Source organism: Eptatretus burgeri, chromosome 8, assembly GCF_056783735.1.
Source record: "Eptatretus burgeri isolate ZD-2024b chromosome 8, Ebu_testis_v1, whole genome shotgun sequence".
Lineage (NCBI taxonomy): Eukaryota > Metazoa > Chordata > Myxini > Myxiniformes > Myxinidae > Eptatretus > Eptatretus burgeri.
In genome coordinates, this window is record NC_140968.1 from 89,197,790 (window position 1) to 89,206,206 (window position 8,417).

The window sequence follows — 8,417 nt, forward strand, 5'->3', positions numbered from 1 at the left end:
TCATTACACAGTTGCAGTTGCGGTTCCCCATCTGCTTCATTCATCTCACAAGTACGGTAAACCAACCCTGGGCATAAAGATTCAGCCGGAGGTGAGTGTTGGAGATGGTGTCCGTGGTCTTTTGATAGACACGCTGGGCTTTCAAAGTTTTCCTACCCATGTCCATAACAATATAAAGGAGGAAGAAAATGGGTCGGTGACATTTGTGAGGTGGGGAGGTGCGGTGTGCAGCCAGCGTGAGTAGGGTGAGTATACTGATTCTGGCTCACTTTTCCCCATGTAAGTGAATGGGGGATTTTCAGCGATTCATATTTTTTCCCCTAAAAAATAAACCCCCTTTTTAGTCCAAGGTATATTTATTTGTCTCCCCTTTTAACCTAGGGGCACTCTATTCAAATAACCAATGCAATAAAATAAAGATTTGTTCAAGTAGTAAAGTGGTAATGTGATTTGTTAAAGGTGATTCTAAAGAAATATCTGAAACATGTAAGCCTCGGGACACTCTATTCAAATAACCAATGCAATAAGATAAAGATTTGTTCAAGTAGTAAAGTAGTAATGTGATTTGTTAAAGGTGATTCTAAAGAAATATCTGAAACATGTAAGCCTAGGGACACTCTTTTTCAAATAACCAATGCATATTGTTAAGCTCACTCATTGAACCTATAATGATTTGTTCATTCTCAAATTCCTTCAATAGTTTAATTTTCCTTGCACAATAATCCCCATCTAAAATATTTAAAAATAAAACATTTGAATCTTTATATTTTTCAAGATACCCCTTTTGTGTCATTATGAAATGATATACTTCTCTCATTGATCTCATCTGACTACCTCCTGAGTTGAATATCATTTTTTTTGCATAAACCACGCCATAAACAAGTTTTGTTTTAAATGTTTTCAGTTCATGCCGTGAAAATGAGGAAGTGTTTTTCGACACGGTCGTGCTGTGAAAATGAGGAAGTGTTTTTGGACAGTCATACTGTGATAAAAATAGGAACTATTCTGTGGGACAAGGCCTCGTGTTTATATTTTAAATCAGAACACTAACAGGCTTTCAAACATAAGTTTAATCAAACTCATTTAAGGGCATTTTAATTATGTTTTGAAAATGATTCATATAATTTGAGAATGTATCGTCCAATTATTTTCCAAGCTGTCTCACCCGAAGCGTCATTTCCTGTGGCCACACCCGATGATTAGGCAATTGCCTCATCGTTGCGTTATAAGTGATTCGCCAGACAAAGTTTCTGCCAGACGGGATTTTCATTTTTACAACTGAGACATGAACGATCTTTCTTCCGACGAACAAAACTGCTCACCCCAAAGTTGGTAAACTTGTTTATAGGTTCCTCTTTGAACGATGAAGCAATTGATTATAAATTAAATAGTGATAATCCTTACATATATTTTTTTTCCTGGCAGGTCCTTGGAAGAAGAGGAGTTTACATATCATGACGAGGTGCATGAAATTAATGCTCTTATTGAAGAGGTCAATGATCTTAGAAGAGAATTGAAAAACATTTTTAATGACTGGTACGAAGTCTCATCACGGCCTCTGATCTCGAAGGAATTAAACCAACGGTGAGACACGTGCGTGTGTGTGTGTGTGTGTGTGTGTGTGTGTGTGTGTGTGTGTGTGTGTGTGTGTGTGTGTGTGTGTGTGTGTGTGTGCGTGCGTGCGTGCGTGCGTGCGTGCGTGTCTCTGTCCCTGTCTGTGTGTCTCTCTCTATCTCTCCCTGTCTGTCTCTTTGTATCTCTCTCTCTGTTTGTCTCTCTGTCTGTCTTTCTACCTACCTCTCTCTGTCTGTCTCTCCATCAATACCCTTGACTCATTATTTTATTTTTTTTCAGCTCGATCACACAACGTAAGCTGTTGAAGCAATCTGGTACAACACATGATTTTCTGGAGGTAAATGTTTCTGAATTATTATTTAGTTATTTGTTTATTTATTCTTTTATTAATATCACTCTCTCTTTGGAATGTCGCCTTATGTTGGTTGTATCATTAGTTTGGACGCGGTTATGCCTGTACACTGGAATTCATTTTATTGGCCTCGGAAGGATGACAGGCTGAGTCGGCCTCCTGGTGTGTTAATTCAGTGGTCAAAGAGGCTTGAACTTAGAACCAACACCAGGCTTATTAATATTACCATGTAATTATCTTTATAAAACCTAATTATTATCCACTTTTTGTTTCAAAACAGAATATGGTGTCTGAGTTTCGAAATCACAAGACATCTGAAGAAGATTGCTGGGAGAGATTATACATTCTCGCAAATGAATATTTAATATTTTCAATTTTGATTAATTATATATATGTATATATATATATATATATATATATATATATATATATATATATATATATATATATATATATATATATATATATATATATATTTTTTTTTTTGTATACATTGTTGAGGCTCGTATGAGAGCAAACACACAACTCACAGCAAGGGGGCATGAGACAAGAGGGGCGGGAGTGGAAGGGACAAAACAGTGGGGAACAGACACATTAGGTGAACTGTGGAAGGGAGAGGGATGGGGATGGGACGGGGAACATGGCGAAGAGAAGATGGACATTACAGGGACTTTCAGGAAGGAAAGCAGGGGAATTGAAGGAAGTGGGCTTGGGTGGATTATCGTGGGTAGAAAAGATTGAGGATTTGGATGGGGGAAGATAAGAGGTGGTGGTGAACAGCTGTTTTGAAAGCCTGGAGGGAAGAATGGGAAAGAATAGAGTGAGGAAGTTTATTCCAAAGGCTGGAAAAAAGACGAATGAAAGAGTGAAGATGAGCACTGATTCGTGATTTTGGTAGTTTTACCAGAAGGGGTTGTTGGCGGACCTTGAGCGCCCTGTGGAAATGTGGTGGAGACAAATCGCAGAGAGAGCAGGGGGGCAAGGCTGGAGAGGAGTCGGTAGAAGACAGAAAGACCACCGACCAACCTGCGGTGATTGAGTGAGAGGCCCAAAGACTCAGCTTCATTGCGGGAGATGCCGATGATCTTAAATGCCCTGGTTTCGACAGCATGAAGCCGAGAAAGGTGGGAGGCAGGAGCACCAGCCCAGAGGGGAGAGCAGTACTCCATCAGGCTACGGACAAAAGCTTTGTAAGTGGTCAGGAGCTCAAGAGGGCCGAGGAAGGACTTTGCACGGCGGAGGATTCCCAGTCGGCGACTGGCTTTTGAGGCGAGGTTGGAAATGTGACTTTCCCAGGAAAGGTCATGGCAGATAGTGAGACCCAGAAGCTTGAAAGAAGACTTCTTCCAGAGGATTGTTGAGAAAGTGGATGGGGGTGTTTTCTAAATGGTCCTTTCGAAGAGACATAGTGAGAGTGTGAGATTTGTCTGGATTGTAAGACATGTTCCACGTGTTGGACCAGTTTGTGATTTTATCCAGATCTGCAGTGAGCGAAGAAGCTGCTGCTTGCCGGTCTGAGGGATGACAGATGGTACGGCAGAGGGTGGAGTCGTCGGCAAAGAGATAAAGAGGATTTTCCAGAGAGTCGGAGAGATCATTGATGAAAACCAGAAAAAGAACAGGGCCCAGAATTTTGTTGACAATTACTTGATTTTGAATTTCAAAAAAAGAGTCAAGACATGAAGGAGAGGGAGGGGGGAGGGGGGTAGGTGCGCTCCCCCAACGACCCATCACCCCCTCATCCCACCCCTCCCCTCCCCGTGTGTGGGTGGGGCTTGTGTGGGCAGGGTTTATGTGGGAGGGGTTTATGTGGATGAGGCTTATGATGATGAGGTTTGTGTGGATAAATGGATGGGTGGAGAGATGGGTGGATGGGTGGATGGGTGGATGGGTGGAGCTTGTGTGGATGGGTGGATATTTTTTTAATTAAATAAACATGTTGTGTGTGGGGAACTAATTAACTAATTATGTGAATATGATGAATGTGGGTTGAGCTTGTGTGGGGTTTGTGTGTATGGAGCTTGTGTGGGGTATGTGTGGGTGGAGCTTGAGTGGGGTGGAATTTGTGTGTGGAGCATGCGTGGGGTTTGTGTGGGGTGGGGTTTGTGTGGAGCTTGTGTGGGGTTGGGTTGATGTGAGTGGGGTTTGTGTGGGCAGGGTTTATGTGGGTGGAGCTTGTGTGGGGTTTGTGTGGGGTGGGGTTTATGTGGAGCTTGTGTGGGTTGGGGTTTATGTGGAGCTTGTGTGGGACGGGGTTTATGTGGGTGGGGTTTGTGTGGGCAGGGTTTATGTGGGTGGAGTTTGTGTGGGCAGGGTTTATGTGGGTGGAGTTTGTGTCTGGAGCTTGTGTGGGGTTTGTGTGGGGTGGGGTTTGTGTGGAGCTTGTGTGGGGTAGTGTTTATGTGGGTGGGGTTTGTGTGGGCGGAGTCAAAAAGGGGCAGAGTCAAAAAATTCCAATTTATCTTTGTCTTTTGTAATTCCTGTGAATAAAATGAACCTAAAATCTCTTCCATTTTTAAATCATATATCTTATAAGTCCAAGGAACCATATCTATTACATAAACAATTTTAAAAAGTTCGTTCGTCCATCGTTTAACATAACCTTCTTCAAAATGAGATTTCCAACAAAAAATTCTTACGATATCACCAACTTTGAACTTAGGTTTTCTGACATTAATCTCTTTTTCATATTTTAATTTTGTAAATGTTTCTGATGGTTTCATATTTGTTGACGTGTGAATTGTGTCATTATACTTATCCACAATATCCTGAATGAAAGATGACCATTGTTGTGAACCGAGTTGTGTGATTTTTTTATAGTCTCTCTTTTAAGGTACGATTAAAACGTTCAACAACAACGGCCTTCCCTTCATTAAAGGTACTGTATAATGTAATACTCTTATTTTTTAGAAAATTCATAAATGTCTTGTTATAAAACTCTCTACCCTCATCAGTCCACAATTTTTTAGGTTTTCTCTTACTTTTATTAAATATCTGTTGAAAGGCTAACATAAGAGTATTACCTGTTTTGTTTTTAATGGGACAACCCATGCGTATCTACTCCTCAAATCAATAACGGTTAAAGTATACTTGTACCCATTATCATTAATGGGTTCAATCAAATCAGCGGACCAGATATAATCAACTTCCTTGGAATAAACTTTCCTTCTCTGAAACTTTGTGAATATTGGTTTATTTAATTCATCAGCTAATTGCTCTTCAGTCTAAATGACATCATTGGAGCCTATCAGTTTTTGAATTTCCAAATCCAAGTTTCAATTTAGCACTGATCATCTTCTTCACGATGAACCTATCAACTTTTTCTCTCAAGGTTGGATTTTGTATCAGAGATAAATTATACAACATTTCTCTATCGGCTTCATGTTTTTCTTCCAAAGTTGTGGTATTCCCATAATCAATATCGTGTCTCATGCACACTTCATCAACTCTCTTGATGGGCTCACTCCAGGATTTAGGATTGTCTGCCTCATCTAATCTTTTATCCAAGTTTGTGCCTGGACCACAGAAAGAATACCCTGGTAGATGTAATTCCCTGGTATTCCAGTAGTTGTAAATTTACTTCCTGATAAAAACTTTTGTATATCTCCTCCGAGTTTGTGTTTGGAGATAAATTGATTTTTTTTTGAACCACATACCGAACATATACCTTTTTGTATAACCCTGTTATTTTTACTTTTAAAATATGAGATTTTTTAGTATAAGTTTTCTTTTTACATTTGAGACAATAACTCATTTATTTAGGAGAAAAATTCCGACAGAGTGCAAAAACCTTTTTAGTTTCCAACATGCACATTTGAATCCTAATTTTTAAAACATAAAGAATCATTCGAAATGCCTTCACTCTCTCCTCCATTAATTGAAGAAAAAAATAAAAAAAAACTTTAATTAACATCAATATCCTCTCCATGAAAACGATGTCAACGGTCTTGTCGAAAATACTGCTAATAGACTTGTCAATTCTTTGTTTTCCTCCTCGGTGGGTTGAGTTATTTTCTGTAATACCACCAATCTTTTTTTAATCTCACTGGTTTCCATATTTTGATATTTATTCAGTCTCGCTCTTTCCTCCCTCTCCTCCCTCTGTCTCTCTTGTCTCTCTTGTCTCTCTTGTCTCTCTTGTCTCTCTCTCTCTCTCTCTCTCTCTCTCTCTCTCTCTCTCTCTCTCTCTCTCTCTCTCTCTCTCTCTCTCTCTCTCTCTCTCTCTCTCTCTCTCTCTCTCTCTCTCTCTCTCTCTCTCTCTCTCTCTCTCTCTCTCTCTCTCTCTCTCTCTCTCTCTCTCTCTCTCTCTCTCTCTCTCTCCTTCTCTCTCCACCTTCTCTTTCTTCTCCCTTTCCTCTTTCTCTCTTTCCTCCCTCTCCTTTTCCTCCTCTTCTCTCTCTTCACCTCCTTCCTCATCCCTTACTATCCTTGAATCACTTACACCCCATAGAATATCATACATATATTCATCGGGATTTCTTGTTATTCCTGTATCCAAAATAATTTTTTTTACAACAGGAAACCAATAAAATTTCTTTTGAATTTCTAAAAGAGCCTTTCGTTTTCTTAACTTAATAATTTTTTCATGATTTAACATTCTAATTAAATCCAAAGTTGTTGGTTTATTTACATCAGTAGAAAGCCAATCTTTCATTGAAAATTACTCATTCTTATGTTGTAGAACATATTTATTAAAATACCAAATACCCTTTTCTTGAAGGTATGCTTGGACACAGAAATGATAATTTTCTTGAAGCCTTCTTGCTGTCATTTATGTATTAGAAATATATGTTAGAATAATATTATGGCATGAAACACCTCCCAATCTTCCCATAGTTAAATCATTTTGTATTTCCCTATTTATTTTATATAATCCTGTTTTTTCTGTTTTCATCATATAAACTAGGGCAAAACCATTATTATATTTACCCTTATTAAATTCTTTTATTTGTTGTTTACTAATCGTGGCTCCACAAAACTCATTCTCGATACCAAGTGGATAACATTCTTCCTTACGAGACTGATTTAATTGCTCCAGGTCTTTTAGGTCAATTTGAAACGACCAATTATACCCTAAATCATTCATATCATACCCCCATTGTTCTATTCTCATTCAAACGATACGCCCTCCTTTATAAAAATTTATTTTAATTCGAACTGTGAATTCTGTATGACCTGGAGATAAAATCAACACTTCTGTATCTTTGGAATACACGGCCGTTTTATTTAAGGATATATATTGTGATAAATCGCTTAATCTCACCAAGTCATTCGCGTCAATCGGGCTTGGATAATTTTTTAATTTATAAGATTTTTCAGATGAATATATTTGGTTATATTATATTTATGTCATTCAGCCTGTGCCTTTACATAATAATTTGATAAATCAATACCCAGTTCTTGGGATACACCAAAGATAGAACCATCTTTCCCAACATAAGTCATTAATATTAGATTAAAAATAATGTCATAAAAAAATTCTTTTTGTTGAGTTGAAATAACACATATAGACATAATTGACCACAACACTTGGAATTTAATTATTGGACTTGAAATGTTTGATAAACACCATTCTGTAAGAACTTTATGACTTCAACTGGTGGTGGAAGACCAAAACTATCAAAATAATATTTGTCTTGATTATTAAAAATACAAACCCAATGAGAACCGTTCCCATTATTATCTTCTAAGTTCATAATAATATTCTTTGTATGTTTAGGCACGTTTGTTAATTCATCTCTCATACAAATAACCACATTATGAATTTTTAATTTCTTACAATATTTGACAAGCTGTAAATTTGATGTTGTATTCTTTCCAAATTCTTGAAACCACTCATCAATGCTCATTTATTTATTAGAAAGATACAATCCATTACCCCTTTTAGTTAATTTTACACCTGCTTGTGCGACAGAAGAAAGTACATCTCCAACTAACAATCTCACTTTATCAGGCAGACCTTCAAGTTTTTCAGCAAAATCGACAATTACACCACTTCCACTAATTTGTTTCTCCAACTCTTTGTTATGTCTTTCCAATTCTTTTTGAGCCCGGAGTTGAACCTTCCTTTCGTTGGCAGTTTTCACCGCTGTTGAAATACCACCCGTCAATGCTCCAACCGCACTTAAACCAGCAAATAAAGGAATTATAAATGGGAGAAATCCTCCACTCGTCTCTCTTATTGAATATTTTTTCAACATTGCTTTTGTCATTTTAATTTTAAGTGAGCCAGTATCGTTCAAGATTTTAACCTGTTCTCTTGTGAGCAAAACATCAATTCTTACTGCTCCTTTTCTCTGAATTGTATTAACGTTAATCGTACAAGGCTTTTGATTTTGAATGCAAGATGATAGTTTATGAAGATTGATTTGACTAACATATACCCCAGTTGGTACTTTGCCACTCATTTATTTAACAAAAAATTATGTGAGACTAATCATAACACCATTATGTGTATTAATCTGCAATTCTGTTTCTTCCAATAGCAAAC